The sequence below is a fragment of the Pleurodeles waltl genome, chromosome 8, assembly GCF_031143425.1.
Source record: "Pleurodeles waltl isolate 20211129_DDA chromosome 8, aPleWal1.hap1.20221129, whole genome shotgun sequence".
Taxonomy (NCBI): Eukaryota; Metazoa; Chordata; class Amphibia; order Caudata; family Salamandridae; genus Pleurodeles; species Pleurodeles waltl.
Window position 1 is genome coordinate 749273765 of NC_090447.1, and position 23121 is coordinate 749296885.

The following is a 23121-nucleotide window of genomic DNA, read 5'->3' on the forward strand; positions in this document are numbered from 1 at the left end:
ACAGGACTCAGATCGCTAACCACAAATTGGTGCTCATCTTCAAATTAACCTATTTTGATGGGGACATATTCTGTGACAGGGGTGGTCAGTCACTTATTTGCGACTTCTACCACATGGATTCTTTTCCTTCAAAGAGGCAAAGTTGACACCTCAACTGTTTTGACAGCGAAACGTGTAGATCCAGTGTCAACTAGAAATGACATGGCATTTGGCGTATAATTTTGGCATTTACATAGGGAACACTTGATCTACTTTTAACGATGCATCTAGCATGCAATCCTCATCATCAGAGCTATCACTCTGAAGGGCCCTTAATGATGAAAATTCTTCATCATTAAGGTCCATTAAGGGAAACTGTGATGCTATCTGGTTCACATTTGCTACCTGATTTGGATTCTGTTGGGGACAACCATTTGCAGTTGAGTCATCGGGCTTGTGGTATCTGCATCTGCTGTCCTGGGGACAAATTTACATTTTGCACTTTGGCCTTTGAAATCTTTGACCTTGAACTTGATTATTGCCTTGCATTTGTGCAACTCCAACATTCTCCACTTGATTATTCACGTTGTCTTGATGCCAATGACCTTATTTTCCATACACATGACATGCATTAATTCTCTTTAATGCCTGAACATCAAGAACACCTCCACTCTGATCTACCTGAAAACCACATTCTCTACCTCTAGGTTGAATAACATTCGTCACCTACTGTGGTACTCCTTGCATACCTCCAGTGTTGGCCATTATCTGGGGACTGTGACTTGCTTTCTACGCAGCTTTCAATTGCATGACCATTACCTTTTCTTTCAAGTTTTTCTGTTTCAATACAAATTCATCACTGAAGTATTTTGCATACCACTTGCCCAAATCTAAACACAAAATGACCTATAGCTTTAGCTTCTATTGTCCCTGTACCTATGCTGTTTGAAAGCCTGCAATGATCTTTCGTAATAAGCATGAATCAAATCTCAGACTCCTGAGCTTTATTGTGACTCTTCGGCCAATCAATATATTTTGGGGACACCTTGTTTTTCAAAAATTCAATCACCTTGTAATACTTTTTCAAAACTTCTTCAGATGGGGCACCTATTATTGGATCTTTTCGAGCTTCACTATCAGGCCAATCAACAGTCACCTTGCATTCAGTCCATAAATCAGTTGGAAACACACTGTCAAATAATGTATTCAAATCCTCCCACCGGCATTTTGAACGTTTTACAAATCTCTCTGTTTGCTTGTACCATTCCACAGGTTTCTCTCTCAAGGTCGGATAATCATTTGTGAATTACAGTATATCGCTCCTACTCCAAGGTGCATGAATATAGCCTCCACCTAGTATTGCTCTCATGTGCAGCATTTTCACATTGTCCTCAGCTTGATTTGCTCCAGCTGAAGGCATATTTGGTTTGGCTTTCTTCTGATCTCTTTTCTTTGCCCATCTGCCTTCCCACGTCTATAGCTCCCCATTTCTGAATGTTTGTGATTCATTTCTATATGTGCAGCTTCATTCTAGAAGAGCTCTGTTGGCTACACCTTTTGTGCTAAACTCCAAATGATAACTTCTCCACATCATACTTCTTGGCTACTTCAGCTAATCCCTCCTAATCCTGTCCTGCACGTTCTGTACCATCTTTGCATATGAATTGTATTTCATCTTCAGTATTGGGCTTACACTCCCGTGGCTCTGTACAACATGTAGCCAAGAGTGGGAAATTGCTGTTACATTGTCAGCAACAGGGTATGGGAGGCTGGTTGCATCTGCTTTTCACCTGCCAAATGGTGGCACACTTCTGGGAAATGTTTTTTTACTATTTGTGTCAGCCTCCAGAGAAAGATTGAGCCAGGGGCCTATGTGGCACTTTTTGTGCTTATTAGAAAGAATCAGTGTCATGGGAATGACAAGTGAGGTTGGGTGTTTATAGCGATAGCTTCTCTAATTGCTTGCTCATTGATACTACAGAACTGAAAATATCCAGGGTTCCAATATATCAAGAGTTGTATAATGAAAAACTCACTGTAAAAATGTTTGAAGAGGTGTATGTAAGGCAGGTAGGTGGTTGAATGTCTTATGCCAGTTTATGGGTGCAATAGCTGAAGCGGCCCCTATTGCAACATCACCACAACTGTAATACCTACTCTTCCAGTTTTTGTGGTGGGATTCTGGTTATTTTAATGGGGGGGGGGTTCAATAAGGCACAAGCGCACTTTTTCGTATGGCTGCTACTTTAACTGTATTCTCCAATAGTTTGTATTACTGTATGAATTAATTAATGATCGGGGAGTGGGGGTTCAATCTGGCACAACAATACTTTCTCTGATGGCTGCTATAATTTTGTGAACTCTGTAACTGTCTTGCTATTTACTATTGGTGGGTGATTTAATAAAGCATGTTGGCACTCTCTCTGATGGCTGCTATTTTAGTTTTATTTTTTAATAATTTTTACTATTGTATGAATTAGTGAGTGGGGAGTGGGAGATTCAGTTTGGCACAAAGACACTTTTTTCTGATGGCTGCTATGATTTGTGTACCATGCAATTCTCTTACCATTGCATGCATAGTGACTCTGTGTTAAAGAGTACTCCTCCGTGCTGCAATGTGCATTCAGGATCTGATCAGGTCTAGGCACAAAATAAGGTGAGGTTCCTTGAGGAAACCTCCCATCAGGGATACATTCTTGACAATGAGGTGGTCATTTTGACTTCGGCGGTCTTTACAAAGACTGCCGAAGCCGCAGGCGCCATATTACGAGTACTGAAGGATTTCTGCCAAAATTTGGGTGGAAATCCTTCAGCAGTTGTGCTGGCGGTCAGCAACGCAGAGGCGGTTCCACAGCCATCACCTCCCCACCATGAGGACTCCACCTGCTGTATTACGAGCAGCAATACAGCATGGCAGTGTCCTGATGGGGGGCACTGCCGGCGGTGGAAGTGCCTGTTCCCGTTTCTTGGCGGACGACCTCCCCGCTGGTCAAGGTAAGTCGATCGTCCGACAGGGGAGGAGGGGGAAGGGTGGGGGATGCTGTGTGTGAATGTAGGTGTGTATGCGTGTGCGGATGTAAGTATGTATGCATGTGTGTATGCATGTGTGATTGTTGAAGTGAGTGCATGTTGGTATGTTTGTGTGAATGCGTGTCTGTTGGTGCGAGTGAATGGGTATATGTATGCGTGTTGGTGTATGCGGGGTGCATGTGGGTGTGTGTGCGTGTATGCTGGGTGAGGGTGGTGCTGTCGGGGAAGGAGAGTGGGGAAGGGGGGTGGTCTTGGAAAGGGGAGACGGTTGGAGGTTGTGCTGTCTTGGAAGGGGGCTGGGGGAGAGGGATGCTGTTTTGGAAGGGAGGGTGGGGGGTGATGTCTTAGAAGGGGGGTAGGGAGAGTCATCTGCAAGAGACAGGAAATGAATTTCCTGTCGTCGCCAGCCTTTCCTGCAGGGTTTTCATGGAGGTGCTATCACAGCCGAAACCCTGGTGGACAGGCGACTCCTAATACCACCAGCGTTCTTCAGTGGACAGCCGGCTCAAAGGTGCTGTCCTGCGGCCCGGCTGTCCTACCACCCTGGCAGAAGTCAAACCACCACGCTCTTAATGTGGCGGTCTTCACTGCCAGCTCGTCGGCAGTGAGACTGCCACCGAGGCCCGGACGGACTTCGGACCTCCAGGGTCAAAATGAGGCCCTGAGTTTGGATCTGAAACTTGTGTAGGGGTCAGTGGTCTAACAAGAGAACAGCTACTCTGAATTGTTACAATATACTGATCTCTGCATGCCAATTGGTGATATCCCAGTGAATGTAATTGGTGTATCAGGAACTGTCAGGGCATTTATTGAATGTGTATTGCTTCCAGACGTACCTGGAGCATACAATGGAACAACTCGACCTACAGTCATTGGAGCAGTTAATGTATCGGGACCCATATGATTTGTCTGAATCCGTGGAATTGTCATTCCTACACTCCATCATATGAAGACACTATTAAAACTTTGTCCTGTTTGGCTCGGGATAACATTTGCCATGAGTGAACTGGACTAAACATTTGGGCAGGTTGATTCTGAATGTAATTTTGCACAGACGGATTCACACAAGGGGACTGCACTGTCTGCTTCACATTAGGATTTGGCAAACCTGGTTCACAACAGAACTTAAAATGAGCTGAAATGTATTAACACACTGAATAGATTGTTTTACTTCAGAAATTTGTGTCACTGAATTTGTAAGTGTAATGGGAACTATCTGATTCGGTGTCTGTGCAACTGAAGCTGTTGGCACATTTGTGGTTACATTTTGGGGAGCTTCAGTTCATGCTCCCATCTCAACTAAATTATAAGAAGGCGGGCGATTTATCAGGATCTGATTTATAAACTCATCATCTGAATCACTTTCATGTTACTGTCTTCTTCTCTTCAGTATCTGTTATTGTGCTGTCCCTTTCTAAGTCTTAGGGTTAGTTCTTTGACCTTCTTCATTTGAAATAGCTGGAAACCTTCTGGCTCCCTCAATTATATCTGCTCTTCACATTTTCGGCTCTGCACCCCATACAGCCTCTGCAATTATTTCAATTGCTTCCTGCATTCAGTTTTCATATGTGTCTGTCATTTTCTGGCATGCTATGAGTTCCCAAATACTACAACTTCAAATTGTGCAGGTTTCAGAGTTGGTTTCATCTCAAACAGTATTCCCCTAAAATTGTCCATCATTCTCAGATTAAAAGTTCCGTAATGGGGAAATGCTAAAGCACCTTCTTTTTCAGTGATCTTGCACTATTGTTCAAGCCACTAACATGCATGAAACCCTTTTATAGATGACACATAATAACCTGAAGTTTCCTGGGGGTGGATCTATATATCCTCTCTAACTTGAATAAACTCATCTCCTCTAAATGCACTCTTTAAAGCTTTAAAGAAATTCATTTTCATTCAACTCAATTAATCACAATATCTTTTGATCTAATCAGGAAGTAACTTCAAGCCCACAATCTTTTACTCTCTATGTTCTTACGAATTGCAAAGTGGCACTGTTCACCAATACCAGTGAAGCTTCACACCAACTGACATATACCAGCGCTGCAAAAAATGACATCATACTCACTTCTTTCAGCAGCTGCAGTCACTTTGCAATTTTCTCACATAATCGCTCACACACACCTCATGCAAAATATAGCGAGCAAAAAGCAACTACTTGTCTGCACACTACAGGTTAGGAACTCAGCTTGGACACTTCAAAGCTGTATGGAGATATACTTTCTGGCTGTAGCTTTCACAATTAAACAACAAGTGAAACTTGACCAGCAATACTCACTGTGGTTGACGCAGATCCTCCATATGCACTTGAGATTCACTTAATACCAACCACAACTCACACTCAGTCAAGGATAACTATCGACACTGTCAGCGACATCTCATGACAAGTGCTTCACTGCAGACAATAAATAAACTAGTGTGTTCTAAAGCTGTGCATTATTCTGGGAAGAAGCGCACAATCAAATGAGTACGACAAAACTGTAAAACATTTCACACATTTCACTTTACTCTAATCTTCAGGCCAAAAGTAATGCAAGTTGAAAACCTATTAATACTCACACATCTGGTACTTGTAGACATGAGGCTAGAACTTCATCATTCTGTGGAACGGACCATGGGACAAAATTGTAGGGAGGGCAACATTTGGACTGGCCAATCACATGGGGATTGGCCTTAGCTCCCTAACACCACAATGGAATGGTTTCCCCCTCTTAGTGGGACTAAACCATTCCTCTGCTACCAGATCTGCTGGAGCATTTTCATCCTTAGCAGGAAGCAATGCTCATTGAGGATGTGGTAGAACCATTAACACAATTTCAATACAATCCCAATTGTATTACCCAGTATTACTAATGTGGCAATACAAGGAAAACTTCAGTAAGGAATAAAGTTAAGGGGTTTTATTACAAACTTAAACTCAGAGTCATGTTTACAAGTCACAAATAAAGTTATAAAGATATAGAATCACCAATGGTTGTTCAAGGCGATTAAATAAGTTAAGGCGAACTAACATTAATAAAACTAAGCATTCAAGAAGAGGAGTACAAAACATCAACAGGATTATTTGAGATACAGAAATTAAGGCTTGGTAAGCAATTTAAATCAGCAGAGTTGTAATTTGGCTGAGCATAGGGAAACTCTACATTCAGCCAAATCAGGGAAGAACATGTGTGGGGAGAACACATGCGGGCAAAAGTCAGAAGTACAAAAAAGGCAAAAAGAATTTGGAAAAAGGTAATCTCGGGCTATGAAGGTAGGCAAAAGATTGATAAAAAGGGAAAACATCAGCATGTCAGAAGCTCAGTCAAGAGTCTTCTTCAGCGGGTAAAGGTAAGATTTTGAAGTCTCAGTGGGGCATCTGAAACGAAAAAAGAAAGTAAGTTACCTCTTCAAGGAGCTCAGCATGTGGGGTTCCTCATCTGCACAGGTTGAGATCAAAGGCAAATCTGACCAATTTCAAACTGGTCAACTACAACATCACAGTTCATACGGCAATCTGATTTGCTCTAGGTGGCTGTCCACATTACATTGAGGGGCATCATCCAATAGAAATCAATCACACGACTCTAAGTTTAAATTGTTATGAGAACTTCATCCATCCAAGTAGCTCCACATGAGTTTTCAACAATTGTATATAATGTCAGTCCACAGTTCAGGATGTTATACATTCAAGGACATTGTTTCATTTCTCTCTATGTCTAAAACAATAGGAGTCTCTCACCAAAGCTAGTCTTTCCATGGGAACGAAGTTTGAAAGAATAGTTCACATTAAATAAATGAATATGCATTCTCTGCATACTCACGAAACCAGGGCCTAACAGCCCTCACTAATGAAACTAAATTAATAGAGTACATTAATACATCAAATAAATGCTTTTTAACATGAACTATTAATTCTTCACTAATATTCATATTACAGTAGCTTTAAACGAAAAAGACTCTGTCAATACATTTGTCAGTATTACGTGGAACTACATTTCTTTATTTGTGCACACGTATTTAAATCATTAATCATTAGAAATTCAAATTTGTTTCAATATATTCTATCAGTCGCGAATCTAGATTATAACATATCATTTTAATCCTTCACACATTTACTTTAGTCTTAATACCACCATTGTTTTTTAATATTAGTCTAAATTAATGCACATCTAAATTGATCTCTCAGTGCATCAACATTCAAACCATTAGTACCTTGATTAACATAATACATAAACTGTCACATACATCACTTTTGTGGCATGAGGGATAGCACTAAAGTTTCTACTACACAATACAAAGTTAGCCATTAACCAGCTTCATATTTTGCTGGCCCCAAAGTAAGCGAAGAGCATTCAAAAGTCAGAGCGAGGATTGACCAGAGGTCTACGACCAATTAAATCTGGCAGGAGACCTAGGAGACACACGAGCCTCATCGCTGTTTGATCTTTCCGCGCGTCCTTGACAGCTTTCGCTTATCTGTCCTTTCAGAAAGGGGACATACTAGCACTCCTGCAATGTATTCGTAATCATGTAAAATGTTTCCCTTAGATGTCTTGCAGATTGAGCTTCTCGTCTCTGCACAGCATGTTGACAGCACTTCGTAGATCAATCACAAAGGTCTCCAGTGGTCTCTAAATAGCCTTCTGCCGCTTCATAATCTGAAATCAGATGACTGAAATGTGTTTGCAGCTGACACGGATTTTGGCAGTTTTCCCAGTACAAATTGGTGACAGTAAAATTTAATGTGACAGGGCATTATTTTCTCGCTTAACCCTGTGTTTGGTGGGCGGCAGGTAGAAAAGCCCCTAGCCAATATACATGCAAAAAAATTACTTAGAGAACATGGGCTGGGGTGTGAACACGATAAATCTTTTCGCCTGCTGCATAGGTGAAATAAATAAGCAGGAAGCAGGATAAATTAACCCTTACATGCAGAATAGATGCTATTTGCTTCTCAGCACTTTCCAGTGGCCCGGTCTCAATGTAGTGAGTTGGGTCGTGGGTTGCAATGTGTTCGATGGTAGGGATAGAGGTATTAGTGAAGCTCGTTTCTGTGATGAGTAGCAGGTTTATGTTTTTGTTTGTGATTACCACCTGTGCTTGATAGACATGCTGAATGGCATACTTGGCCCGGAAAAGGCAGTGAAGCAATGAGCTGGAATTATTGTGCCAAACTTTCTCTCATTATTTTGCAGGATATTTGGCATGCATGTCGATACACTGTACGTTGAGACACATTGTGCATTCAGAGACACCAGAAGATGATTGTTGGGGATTGGCTTCACTATGAGTCACAAAGTTCATTTTGGGGGTTTCATTCTTAATACTACTCTATTTGTATTGTTTTTCAGTTCTAATCCTACCTCCTGAAGTAAACTTTGACTACTAACTATTGCAAATTTTTGAGAGACAAGTTTAGAAAGTAAACAACTCTGGGATCCACATGAAATTAGACAGGCTTAAGCTTTGACACACACATGGAAAATATCACTATCTACCAAACCTACTGCTCAGTAACCATCTACAGCCACAGGACCTGGTCCAGTGGATGTGTTTATCCATGAAACAAGGGTACTTGATGTCCAATCTCAAAATGACTAATGCACCTAAAATAGTGGACGTATACACTGCGCGCTACAGCTGAGCAGGGCCACTACAGTGACATTTATCAGAATCACTGCAGCCCATTTGTGGTCTAGTGGACTAGTACGAAACATGGAATGAGGACAAATGGTGTTTACTATTGCCTTCTCATTCGGACAGATTGTGTGTGTGCTCTTGGGCAATCATTTTTTTAGCATTTCCCTTTGCTTCCATTACTGGCAAGACTGGGAGTAATTAGAATCAATGTAAAAACGTCTAGGAAGCATGTAGTTAAAAATGGACTGAATATTACCTTCAGGAAGGGAGAATTGTCCAGTGTCATGGTATTTTGACCAAAATCCAACATGGTCTTCAATATACAGACTCTGCAGAAAATAGCAGCGTGCTGCGGTCTTGGGTCTATTACTTTAACAAACAGTATGATTCTGGGCAAATCATTTTCAAACACATTTTTTGATCCAGGGCAATTCAATTCATACTCTCTGTTCTTCAGCCCACAATAAGTTAGCACTTTCAAAAAGGGTTAAAGAAGAAATAAATACCAGTGGAATACTCCTGGGAGCAGTCCCCAGCATGTTTTTCATTCTCGCTTTCACAGTTGTTTACCGGCAAATGGTGGGATTTACATCTCAATAGCAATACCTGCTCCTGAAAATGCATTGTTCAGGACCCCTTCAGTGATGCAGCTCATCTATCCCAGTCATTGACCGGCATCTCTCATGCAGCTCATAAAGGACTGAAAGAGTGAGAGTTGTTTGTCCTTTTGGAGAGTTAAAAGTGTCTGAGATCCAAAATGCAGGGCAATGGGTGTACAGCAGTGCCTCTGTGCGGGGAGCATGATAGGAGGACTGACTGCAGAACAAAACTGCAAAATGTGTGGGACGTTTGGCCAGCTCACATTGAGCTTACAATCATTCTATCATAGTGTGAATCCTTTAAAAAATTAGCACTTTTTGCAATACAGTTGATTTCTAGTTTATTTTTCTTAATGTCCTTTATGTACAGCGCAAAGTTGGCCGAAGGGCAGTAGATCTCTTTACATGTGCACCAGAAAACGGAGGTCCTGCTCATACACGTGGCTAGTTTCCCTCAGGATAAAAAAGTTTTAAAAAAATTGATAGTGTAACCCTCATCCACCAGGGTTGCTCCTTGGTGGCATGCTTGATCATAACCTTCTTCCTGTTCCGCTGCGGAATGGGCCATGCTGTGACCAATGGGTTAAAAAGTCCTGCATGGAGGATTCTATCAGCTAGTCCGCACTTATGTCGTCAAGGTGTCCATGCAGCATGGTGCTTATTGATGCTTATCAATTATTTCTGCCTCTCTTTCTATGCAGGGTGTGACTACAGGCTGGCCTCATCACCGACATACCTTTGAAACACACAATGTGCTTTCATATGTATACAATGTCATTTTTACATTTCTTTGTATTGTCCAGTGTGTATGTTCTTTGTGTACGTTAACCCACAGGGGTTATGATCAATGTATGTTCTAGATATGCTCACCTGGTTCCCGCAGTCACGTAATTTTGAAGAACCTTTGAAATGCATGGGCAAAATCACAATAGAGTGTAATTTTTTAGACAATCGAGCCTCACTAATGTTGCGGAGCACAAATCCCTTACAATGTACCCTTCACTCGGGCAAGCTAATTTCTCCTTCTTTATCTTTCAGATATTACAGAACTAAACACACCAAGCAGGTGTATAGTTTCTTAGTGTGCATGCAGAGCTTGAGAAGTAATAACACTTTGCACTTATAATTAGGAGTGCTCTCAGGGAGTGAGATGAATGGTCCTGATGAAAGCCACAGGGAAGGGTGGCAGAAACATGTTGACCGATTTAGAAAGAAAGTAGGGTCATTAAACCCATGTCTTTTACTTTCTACCCTTTGTCTTACCAAATTTTAATCATACTGCTGGGAGGTCTGAATAAAACAGGTTTTTCCTATCAGTCAGGTATTTTTAATTTCAACCTTAAAAAACAAACACTCCAACTCCTAGCTTCCATCATTCAGGTGGATCAAATCCAACACAGTATTTCCATTCCATAGCCAAACGCAAAAAACCCTATGATGAGGCATGTCACCAAGGGGCAACCAAGGTGGCTCAGGGTTACACTATAAAAAGCTTTTTCCTTTTTTACCTTGAGGGAAATTGGCCCATGTATATGAGCAGGGCTCCAATTTTTTGGTTTATAGGTTGAACCCTCTTCTATAATACCTCTTACCTCCCCCTTGTGTTTGAACCACATTTTACATGTGCACCAGATTACATGACACATTCTTTTGGCATGGTCACATTAAATGATTTGCCCAGAATCACAGGATGACAAGCTGAGGACGTGACTCAATCCTGTCTGGCCATTAGGCCACATTTCATTCCTTGTGCAAGAACTGAGAGGTGAACTGGGTAGCGGTTGACATGGTTATGTACAAGTGAAGACTGACTTTTTCCAGCAAAAGTAGTGTTTCTGTCTCAGTGGCCCTCATTGCCTGAGAAGGCCGAACCAGGAATCATTATATTAGATTCACTTAATAATGTTGGCCCTTTGTAATGACACCTGTGGGAAACCCTGAACGACATATTGATGACTCAAAGTAGAGAGATCACTTGACGTAGCAGTGCAGCTGCTCTCTGGTCACTCATGAGTTCTCTATTACAGTGGTTCACAACCTTTTGACTGCTGTGGACTCCTACTTTATCATTACTGGAACCCGGGGACCCCCAGTGGATCATTAATGGAATCCAGGGACCCTCCACTGAGTCATTATTGAAAGCTGGGGGCCTAATCTGTTAATATTTTTTTATTTTCTAAGCAGTCGTGGACCCCCTTAGAAGGCTTGGCGGACCCCCAGGGATCCCAGGACCACAGGTTGGGAACCACTGCTCTGTTACAATAGTGAATTTTTCCACAGTGCTCGCATGGTTCAGTCTACTATCAACGCTGTAGATTACCTCTTAGCTACAGCGATGAGATGCCAGTCTCATGTTGTTCTTTTCACTTTTTAAGATCTTTGGAATAATTGCCTTTTTCTTTTTACTTGACCAATGGTTAGGGGAAATGGCTATTTGATTTGTCAGACGACTCAGTAGTCCAATGGAAAGGCCATCAGAATTCAGCCACCATATCCTCATTCATGAAGAAAACTACCTTTTTAGTTATGGGAAGATTTTGGCGGCTCAGTGTGTGTTTGAAGATGCCTCCTTTCTAGATCATGCATATGCACATCCCAGGGTACCTTAGTGAGCAGGCTGGGATGAACCTTTTTACACAAAGTGAAATTAGCACATTTAGTTGCAACAATGTCACAAACTGGCAAAAAGGTTTTATTCACTAAATTTGTAAAAAAAAAAAAAACTGAGTTTTGTTAAATTTACAGTATTCCACAAGATTTCCAGTTTCATTCTTCTAGGAAAGCACTATACATTTTGTAAGAAAGTGGGTTATTAATATGGGTGAATGAGAGTCCACTACTAGGAAGAAGCCCACAAACTTGCCAGGCTAAAACATAACATCAATAATTTAAACTAAGGCTAAGCCCCTAGTAGCTTTGGCACAAGGCAAACAGGCTTAACTTAGGAAAATGCATAAAGTATTTAGCAGTAACAAAACTGTTAAAGTCTAAAGACAGCACACAAAAAAATCCCACAACCAATATAAAAATACAGAAAAACTAACGAGTGAAATAAAAACAACATGAGAAACTCAACAGGGGAGTGGGGGGCTGGAGATGTGAATATTTAAAATTTGAGGAAAAAAATGCCAAGAAAAACTAAAGCACCAATCGGTTGTCTCTGGTCACGGTTTACAAGGACCTGGGCACAATTTCAGGTCAACCACAATTGAGTGAAGGTCAGATACGCCAAGTGGGTTGTCCTGCTCAAAGATTTTTCTTTCTAATTTAGTTTTTGAAATGGAAGTCAAAATCCTTCATCAGGACAAGGTTGAAGGATATATCTGCCAAAGCCCTTTTGAAGCCAGATAGCAGTTGGACAAGGTTCCATTGAAACCTTTGGTTTTAGGCTCAGAGTGTGAGAAATTCAAATTTCCCAGCCACCAAAGTGCTCTCATTGGCCAGATTTTTTTCATGTCTCCGCCTGTCAAAGTTTATGCCTTTGGACTTAGTCGTTTTATATAGAGCTCAAAAACCTCCACGGGGAAACCAGAGGGGAACCCTGGAGGTATACCAGACAAAGTCCACTCAAAATCAGCCAGTGTTACCGCAAGGTCCCACTGATGGTCTGGAGGTCTTGGAAATCCATAAATCTTCTAATTCCCATCTTTTCTAAGTTTGTGTGATAGCTCTGTTTGGTCACTTCTAAGGTTCTGCGGGAGAGCAAGTAGGGGGCAGAACTCACTTCAGCAGAGGTCACCAGCAGGATGCAGTCAAGGTCCAATTGCAACTGGTCAGTTGGGAACCTCATGTAAAAGGCTTCTTGCTGCTTGCCTCCCTGTAGACACACAGAAGTCAGCAAAGTGACCACTTCTCAGTTATAGGTACAAGTGGAAGCAGGTCCAGATCTTCAGGTTTCCACAAAGGTCACAGACAGCAAACCCAGCCTTCCTCAGGTCTAGATGTTCTCATGAGCTGAGGAGAGGTTCTACTTTAATAGAATTCACTAGCCAGTGGGTAGGGATGACTCCTCAAAACTTTCTTAGTAATAAGGAAAAAGTTCACAAGGGTAGACTGTCTGTCTTTTGTAGCATATTCTGTTTTCCTAACCACAAATATCCCACAGTACTCTATTCTAAGTAACATGCAAGATGCTGCAGCCTTTCTGCCCTTAGAGGTGGCTAGAATGCCAGCCAGGAGTGTTTTTAGGGAAATGAGTAATACCCTCTGCACTAAACTGGTTCTGGGACCAGCTCCCACCTCCACTGGCTGGTGCCAAGCCGATTACAGAGAGCCCAGGAAACAAATGCTTCTCTTCCCCATGTCTCCCTTTAAATATTACTATGAATGGGCAGGTCTCATTTTGGTCCTTTTCAAGTTAATGAATTTCCTGAACCTTACCCAGCTTACCATCCTGAGCTGTTATGTGCCACATACCCCATACCCAGGTATTACTGCAAAAGATTTAAGCCATTGCTTCTGCTTTGGGAGTAGTTTTTACACTTCATTAACCTCTTAGCTGCTGGGCCTTCCCCCCCAGTGCTGAGCCCTTTTTTGGCTATTTGGGATAGTTTGCGCTTAGGCCTTCATAACTTTTTGTCCACATAAGCTATCCACGCCAAATTTGCATCCTTTTTTTTTCCAACATCCTAGGAATTCTAAAGGTACCCAGAGTTTCTGCGTTCCCCTGGAAGAGACCAAGAAATTAGCCAAAACACACCTAAAATCTTGTTTTTTTAAAAGAAAATGGGAAAAAAAGGTCTGCCGAAGAAGGCTTGTGGTTTTTACCCTGAAAATGGCATCAACAAAGGGTTTGCGGTGCTACAATCACCATCTTCCCAGCTTTCAGGAACAGGCAGAGCTGAATCAGAAAACCACATTTTTCAACACAATTGTGGCATTTTACTGGGACATACTTCATTTTTACTATTTTTGGTGCTTTCATCCGCCTTCCAGTTGGTGACAGGAATGGGTGTGAAACCAACACTGGATCCTGAAAAGCTAAGTATTTCTGAAGAGTAGACAACATTCTGAATTCAGCAAGGGGTCATTTGTGTAGATCCTACAAGGTTTTCCTACAGAAAATAACAGCTCAAAAAATATATTGAAATTGAGCTGAAAAAAACAGCCATTTTTCTCCGCGATTTACTCTAACATTTTCCTGCAATGTCTGATTTTTTAAAGCAATATACCGTTACGTGTGCTGGACTCTTCTGGTTGCAGGGATATATAGAGCTTGTAGGTTCATCAAGATCCCTAGGTACCCAGAGCCAATAAATGAGCTGCACCTTGCAATGGGTTTTCATTCTATCCGGGTATAGAGCAATTCATTTGCTGAAATATAAAGAGTGAAACATAGGTATCAAGAAAACCTTTGTATTTCCAAAATGGGCATAAGATAAGGTATTGATCAGCAGTGATTATTTGCCCATCTCTGAATTCCGGGGTGCCCATACCAGCATGTGAATTACAGGCCATTTCTCAAATAGACAGCTTTTATACACACCGTCTTACATTTGGAAGGAAAAAATGTAGAGAAAGACAAGGGGCAATAACACTTGTTGTGCTATTCCGTGTTCCCCCAAGTCTCCCAATAAAAATGGTACCTCACTTGCGTGGGTAGGCCTAAGGCTCGCGACAGGAAAGGCAACATGGACACATCACATTTTTACATTGAAATCTGATGTGTTTTTTTGCAAAGTGCCTAGCTATGGATTTTGGCCTCTAGCTCAGCTGGCACCTAGGGAAACCTACCAAACCTGCACATTTTTGAAAACTAGACACCTAGGGGAATCCACGATGGGCTGACTTGTGGGGCTCTGATTAGGTTCTGTTACCCAGAATCCTTTGCAAACCTCAAAATGTGGCCAAAAAACACTTTTTCCTCACATTTCGGTGACAGAAAGTTCTGGAGTCTGATAGGAGCCACAAATGTCCTCCCATCCAGCGTTCCCCCAAGCCTCCCGATAAAAATGATACCTCACTTGTGTGGGTAGGCCTGGCGCCCGCGACAGGAAATGCCCCAAAACACAACGTGGACACATCACATTTTCACAAAGAAAACAGAGCTGTTTTTTGCAGAGTGCCTGGCTGTGGATTTTGGCCTCTAGCTCAGCCGGCACCTAGGGAAACCTACCAAACCTTCACATTTTTTCAAAGTAGACACCTAGGGGAATCAAGGATGGGCTGACTTGTGGGGCTCTGATCAGATTCTGTTACCCAGAATCCTTTGCAAACCTCAAAATGTGGCCAAAACAAACACTTTTTCCTCACACTTCGGTGACAGAAAGTTCTGGAATCTGAGAGGAGCCACAAATTTCCTTCAACCCAGCATTCCCCCAAACCTCCCCTTTAAAATTAGACCTCACTTGTGTGGATAGGCCTAGTGCCTACGACAGGAAATGCCCCAAAACACAACGTGGACACATCAAATTTTCACAAAGAAAACAGAGCTGTTTTTTGCAAAGTGCCTAGCTGTGGATTTAGGCCTCTACCTCAGCCGGCACCTAGGGAAACCAAGCAAACCTGCCCAGTTTGGAAGACTATACACCTAGGGGAATCCAAGATGGGGTGACTTGTGGGGCTCTGATCAGGTTCTGTTACCCAGAATCCTTTGCAAACCTCAAAATGTGGCCAAAAAACACCTTTTCCTCACATTTCAGTGACAGAAAGTTCTGGAATCTGAGAGGAGCCACAAATTTCCTTCCACCCAGCATTCCCCCAAACCTCCTGATAAAAATGATACCTCACTTGTGTGGGTAGGCCTGGTGCCCGTGACAGGAAATGCCCCAAAACACAACATGGACACATCACATTTTCACAAAGAAAACAGAGCTGTTTTTTGCAAAGTGCCTAGCTGTGGATTTTGGCCTCTAGCTCAGCCAGCACCTAGGGAAACCTACCAAACCTGCACATTTTTGAAAACTAGACACCTAGGGAAATCAAGGATGGGCTGAGTTGTGGGGCTCTGATCAGGTTCTGTTACCCAGAATCCTTTACAAAGCTCAAAATGTGGCCAAAAAAACACCTTTTCCTCACATTTCGGTGTCAGAAAGTTCTGGAATCTGAGAGGAGCCACAAATTTCCTTCCACCCAGCATTCCCCCAAGCCTCCCATTAAAAATGATACCTCACTTTTGTGAGTAGGCCTAGTGCCTACGACAGGAAATGCCCCAAAACACAATGTGGACACATCACATTTTCACAAAGAAAACAGAGCTTTTTTTTGCAAAGTGCCTAGCTGTGGATTTTGGCCTCTACCTCAGCCGGAACCTAGGGAAACCTACCAAACCTGCACAGTTTTGAAAATTAGACACCTAGGGGAATCCAAGATGGGGTGACTTGTGGGGCTGTGATCAGGTTCTGTTACCCAGAATCATTTGCAAACCTCAAAATGTGGCCAAAAAACACTTTTTTCCTCACATTTCGGTGACAGAAAGTTCTGGAATCTGAGAGGAGCCACAAATTTCATTCCACCCAGCATTCCCCCAACCCTGCCGATAAAAATGATACCTCACTTGTGTGGGTAGACCTAGTGCCCGCGGCAGGAAATGCCCCAAAACATAACGTGGACACATCATATTTTCACAAAGAAAACAGAGCTGTTTTTTGCAAAGTGCCTAGCTGTGGATTTTGGCCTCTAGCTCAGCCGGCACCTAGGGAAACCTACCAAACCTGCACATTTTTTAAAACTAGGCACCTAGGGGAATCAAGGATGGGCTGACTTGTGGGGCTCTGATCAGATTATGTTACCCAGAATCCTTTGCAAACCTCAAAATGTGGCCAAAAAAACACTTTTTCCACACATTTCGGTGACAGAAAGTTCTGGAACCTGAGAGGAGCCACAAATTTCCTTCTACCCAGCTTTCCCCAAAGTCTCCCGATAAAAATGATACCTCACTTGTGGGGGTAGGCCTAGTGCACGCAACAGGAAATGCCACAAAACACAACGTGGACATATCATATTTTCACAAAGAAAACATAGCTGTTTTTTGCAAAGTGTCTAGCTGTGGATTTTGGCCTCTAGCTCAGCTGGCACCTAGGGAAACCTAGCAAACCTGCACAGTTTTGTAAACTAGACACCTAGGGGAATCCAAGATGGGGTGACTTGTGGGGCTCTGATCAGGTTCTGTTACTCAGAATCCTTTGCAAACCACAAAATGTGGCCAAAAAACACTTTTTCCTCATATTTCGGTGCCAGAAAGTTCTGGAATCTGAGAGGAGCCACAAATTTCCTTCCACCCAGCGTTCCCCCAAGTCTCCCGATAAAAATGATACCTCACTTGTGTGGGTAGGCCTAGTGCCCGTGACAGGAAATGCCCCAAAACACAACGTGGGCATATCACATTTTCACAAAGAAAACATAGCTGTTTTTTGCAAAGTGTCTAGCTGTGGATTTTGGCCTCTAGCTCAGCTGGCACCTAGGGAAACCTAGCAAACCTGCACAGTTTTGTAAACTAGACACCTAGGGGAATCCAAGATGGGGTGACTTGTGGGGCTCTGATCAGGTTCTGTTACCCAGAATCCTTTGCAAACCTCAAAATGCGGCCAAAAAAAAAACACCTTTTCCTCACATTTCAGTGACAGAAAGTTCTGGAATCTGAGAGGAGCCACAAATTTCCCTCCACCCAGCGTTCCCCCAAGTCTCCCGATAAAAATGGTACCTCACTTGTGTGGGTAGGCCAAGTGCCCGCGACAGGAACAGATCACACAATGGTCAATGTTGGTACTTACATGAGGCAACTGTTGACCCTGGGGTGATCCATTCCTTATGCAGGCATTAGGTATAGGCACTCAAGTGGGGTAGTGTTTTATCAGGACAGGTGAGGAATCACTGGGTAGTAGGAATTTTGTGGGTCGCAGCATATTCCTGTAGTTTGTGTGACAGAAATGCAAGAAAAATAGAGTTTTTATTCAACATTTCAGCTTTGCAGGGTATTCTGGGTAAGAAAACTTTGGGGAATCCCTCTGTGGACTCCCCCGGATGTCTAGTTTACAGAAATGTTTGGGTTTAGTATGTTTCCTTATGTAGCCGCCGAACCCAGGACCAAAAACACAGGTGCCTGCCTTACAAAACCAGTTCGTTTTGTGATTGATAATTTTGATGTTTCCAGAATACAATTTGGGCAGTGGAATTTGGGGCTGAACTAAATTGGGGAGCTCCCAAGAGAGCACCCTCTCTGTGCTTGCCCCCGCCTTCACCTGCTCTCTGTGTTGGGCTAACCCACTATTGCCCTGTTGCACAGACTGTGCTTGTGAAGGGACAAGAGGACTGCCCTCATCACCTTGCTCACAATTTACTGGAAGGAGTTATCCAATGGGACTCCTCCAACTGAAAAATCACTCCCAGAGTCTGCGCCATTGTCCTATCCCTCAGATGCTGTCTCAGTATCTGCTGTCTCAGTCTCTGATCCTATGTCAGAGCTGTCATCTATAACCTGAGTGACGTCAGCAGCAGTCATCCATCAAGATGCCATCTCTGCTATTGGCTAAACTGTTGCTCTAAAACACTAGCCTACATAGACAGTCACAAAATTGCTGGTGTGTGTGTGTGTGTGATACGTGCAACAGTAGAGGCCACCTTACCTGCACTTCTTCCCTCAATCAGCACATTCTTTCAAGATACTCAAACACCTTGTCACATACCATTCATCACAGTCTTTAGCACCTCCTGCGCCCAGTCCAACAATCATTAATGGTGCTCCCACTCCCATATCCTCCTCCTCGGATTCCCTCATTACCACCCAGCAAACGTGCTCTTCATCTCTCCATAGCCACCACGCACATACATTTCATTTGTATTATAGTGCAGGTAGTGGCTGACTTTACTAATGTACTCAGCTATTTACATAAAATACAGATTTGCTCTTTGCAGTAGTCATATAAACCTTCTGCGCTTCTTTATGGCACTAAAACTGCCACTAGACAAAGTCTGATCCTTTTGTAGCAGAAACATAATCACAAGACTTACTTGACTTTTTTATTGCTGCCTAAAAGCTACAGTTGAAATGCGTCAGTTGAAGTATGTGCACTGCTTTGAAGACGCAAGCTGCAACTGCAAGAGAACTGGTGGCAAATATATATATATATATATATATATATATATATATATATATATATACACATATATATATATCAGCTCCAAAAGGTCCAAAAAAGGCCGCTCACTTCGTGTTGGTGCCTGCACCAGGGAAGGACTTAATCCCATCAATAATCTTCACACCAGTTTGACAATAATGTCAAGGATGCGGCACTCACAGGATTACATAAATCTTCTTTTATTACATGAAAAGACCCCAAACAAACTGACACCAACGCGTTTCGACCTTCCCAGTCTTGATCACGGTAATTATACAGTCCATTACGTGCACTATTTATACTGATCCTATAAGCCATGCCCTTATGTGGCATTCTGGGATATGTAGTCTTCATAATATGTGCTTATATTAACACCAAACCAATAACCTTTTTACCCCAGTGTATGCTAATAATAAAGAAAACCAGCAAACAACTCCATGTAAACAGAATAATAAAACAAAGTAACATAAAATAAACATAACAACATATACTCTACCCATTATTTCAACTTGTTATGATATTACACTGTCCTCAATATTTTAGTTCCACCCTTACAATATCTCAACTCATATTTAATCATTTGCCTATAGGGTTTGGTACCTCAATTATTCTAAATTATAACTATTCCATTTCTTCAATTAATATACTACATTGGTTTTTGCATCAATAGTATAATCTAATTCCTCTTGTACAACCATACTTACAGATGACAATATAATTCTTCGTCATAGTTAATTCCAAATGGCATCTTGGTCTTTAATCTAATGATATATCTAGACTCCAAACGCCTCAATCACTGCACCCTATCACCTCCCCGTTCATATTTTGTATTGTCGCAATACCATAGTATTTCATGGACAACCAATCCAGTTCTGAGTGAGTTTTCAAATATTTGGTCATAGCATACGTGGTGTCCTCACTTTGCACCGCCCTTATACTGTATGTTCTAAAATACGCTTTTTCAGGGGGCATATAGTACTACCTACGTATCTAAGGTCACATCGACATTCCAACACATATACAACAAAAGATGTTTCACATGTGATTTTTTCTCTAATCACAATTTCTCTTCCTCTAAAGTCTGTTATGGCCTTTTTGTTACATCCAATCTTACATGCTGAACATTTTCTACAGCAAAAGAAACCTTTGTTCCCCTCCGATAACTAATTAGGAATTTTAGACGTCTCTAAGTGACTTTTTACTAACATATCTTTCAAAGATGGTACTTTCCGATATGTAATTGAGGGGCGAGAGCCCACTCTTTGTCCAATGTCACTATCTTTTTGAATCAGGTGCCATTATTTGTTCAATATTTTCACCATTTGTTGGTTCTCTTTACTATAATCCAAGATCAATCTAATCTCATACATTTCCATGATTGATTGTTCTGATACATTTCTATTCTTGACCAACACCTGTTCTCGTGTCTTTTCCCTTGCCTTCATCTCACCATGTTTTATTGATTTAAATTTGTATCCCCTATTCATGAATCTCTGTCTAGTCTCATCAAATTTCTCATTCATGTCTCGTTCATTTGAACAATTTCTTTTGATGCAAATAAACTCCCCACAAGGAATACTTTTAATCAGTGATCTGGGATGAAAACTAGTTTCATGTAGGATACTATTGGTTGCTGTAAGTTTCCTATGTAATGTAGTTTGTAATTCTCCTGCTTCAATGTACACTAATACATCTAAAAATTCAATCGAACTCTTACTTGTCTTATAGGTAAATTGTAATCCAACATCATTTCTACTCAATCTGCTGAAAAATTCCTCAAATTCTTCCTTAGTTCCATGCCAAATCAAGAACAAGTCATCTATATACTGCAACCACATCACCACTTTGTCCATGAATTTATCATTCTCTTGACCCCAAGCTATGCATCATGAGATTTGCATAGCTTTGAGAAAAGGGCACTCCCATTGCTGTCCCACAGATTTGTTTGTAAATCTGATGGTTAAACATGAAAATATTATTATTGAGACAGAGTTCTATCATCTCCAATAACATCTCAGAGTGTTTCAAATAATGAATACTTTTTTGCCCCAAAAAGAATTTCACTGCATTCATCCCCACTTGGTGTGAAATTGAGGTATACAGTGAAACCACATCTATTGTTACCAACAAGTAATCATACTGCCATACTACACCATCCAATGATCATAAAAAATCTCCAGCATCTTGTATGTATGAATTCAGATCTTTAACATTGGGGCCAAATAATGATCTACATAATTTGAAACACCATCATATAATGAGCCACAGCTTGATATTATTGGCCTGCCTGGAGGTTTATCTAAGGTTTTGTGGTTCTTCGGCAAGAAATATATTGTTGGCATAATTGGATTATCATTCATCATAAATAGTTTTTCATCACAACTGATCAATCCTTCTGAATACCACTTTTCCAATCTTTCATTTAGATCCCATATTAGATCATTAATGGGATTCTACGTCCGTTTACAATAATTCACATTCATATTTAATTGTCTATATGCTTCCTCTATATAATCATCCTTGTTCCAAATTACAATGTTGCCTCCTTTATCCGCAGGTTTGATCACTATTGACTGATTATCCATCAAACCCTTCAATGCTTCCCGTTGATCTTTCGTCAAGTTTTCTTTCTCTTGTTTTTGAGAGGGCTGCAATTTTTCTAGATCACTGACAACGAGATCATGGAATATATCTATTTTATTTCCTGGGGAGAGAGATGGGCAGAATTTGGATTTGGGTTTGAATTTTGTTCTCACCTTTTGATCAGTCTCAATACTCAGTGTAGCCAGTATTTATGTTTCAGTCAAATCTTCATCTCTTAAATTATGAGTCAAATCATAAATTGTTTTCAAATCAGTACTCTGTTCAACAGTTAAGTTTAACTTACACGTGCTCGAGTCTTTTCCAGATGCCACTGTGGGCCCTATTTTAGAAAATTATTTTGCCAATTTTAATTTTCTCACGAATTTATATGTCAATTCTTGTTTGAACAAAGTCCTGATGTTTCTCCGGACAGAAACTTAGACCCTTCTGTAAGACCAATGTTTCCACCTTATTCAGTTCATAATTCGATAAATTTACAATAAAATTTTCTGATTGCCCCACTGATGTCTTGAGATTCATCGTTCCTTCCGACTGCGTAACATGTAGGGGGTTATTCTAACTTTGGAGGAGTGTTAATCCGTCCCAAAAGTGACGGTAAAGTGACGGATATACCACCAGCCGTATTACGAGTTCCATAGGATATAATGGACTCGTAATACGGCTGGTGGTAAATCCGTCACTTTTCCGTCACTTTTGGGACGGATTAACACCTCCTCCAAAGTTAGAATAACCCCCGTAGTCTTTTCCTTTTTCCCCTACTCGTCTTCCTCTTCCTGTGGGGTCCCGAAAGCCCTGGCCCCTGCCTCTCCCTCCCCTTCCTCTGTTTCTCAGTGTTGTTTGATCCAGATACACCAATTTCATTTCATCTAAAAAAGTTGTTTTTCTTATGTTCTTACTTGTACCTTCACCTTCGATCAGATCTGCTTCAGATCCACTTGTTTCCGTATTCTTTGTTTGATCCAATCAATATGTCCTGAATAAAACTGTTGTTTCAAGATATCAAATATTTTTGCAAAGGTTAGGATACGTCCTGATTCATAATCTTGAGCATCCCTCAAAAACTTATTTTTTTTCCGTTCCTCTATTTGGTTTTCATATTTGTCAAGGAAAATATTCATTTTTTTTACATTTCTCCTTCTCTTCTTCGTGAGCATCATAATCTGTTCCTCCAGTTCTTTAATATTCTGTCTCAGTTTCTCAATATTTTTTTTAAAGCATATTTGATTAAG

At 41.4% G+C, this 23121-nt stretch overlaps 1 long non-coding RNA gene across 1 annotated transcript in view; it reads right to left on the reverse strand.

The window, feature by feature from the left end:
• Positions 1-5913: 5913 nt before the first annotated feature.
• The window catches only part of LOC138250277 (uncharacterized), a 72830-nt gene continuing 55622 nt past the window's right edge, over positions 5914-23121 (reverse strand). Inside the window, exon 4 of the long non-coding RNA XR_011194923.1 lies at positions 5914-6370. This is a non-coding gene — a long non-coding RNA (uncharacterized lncRNA). The remainder of the gene's footprint in view (positions 6371-23121) is intronic.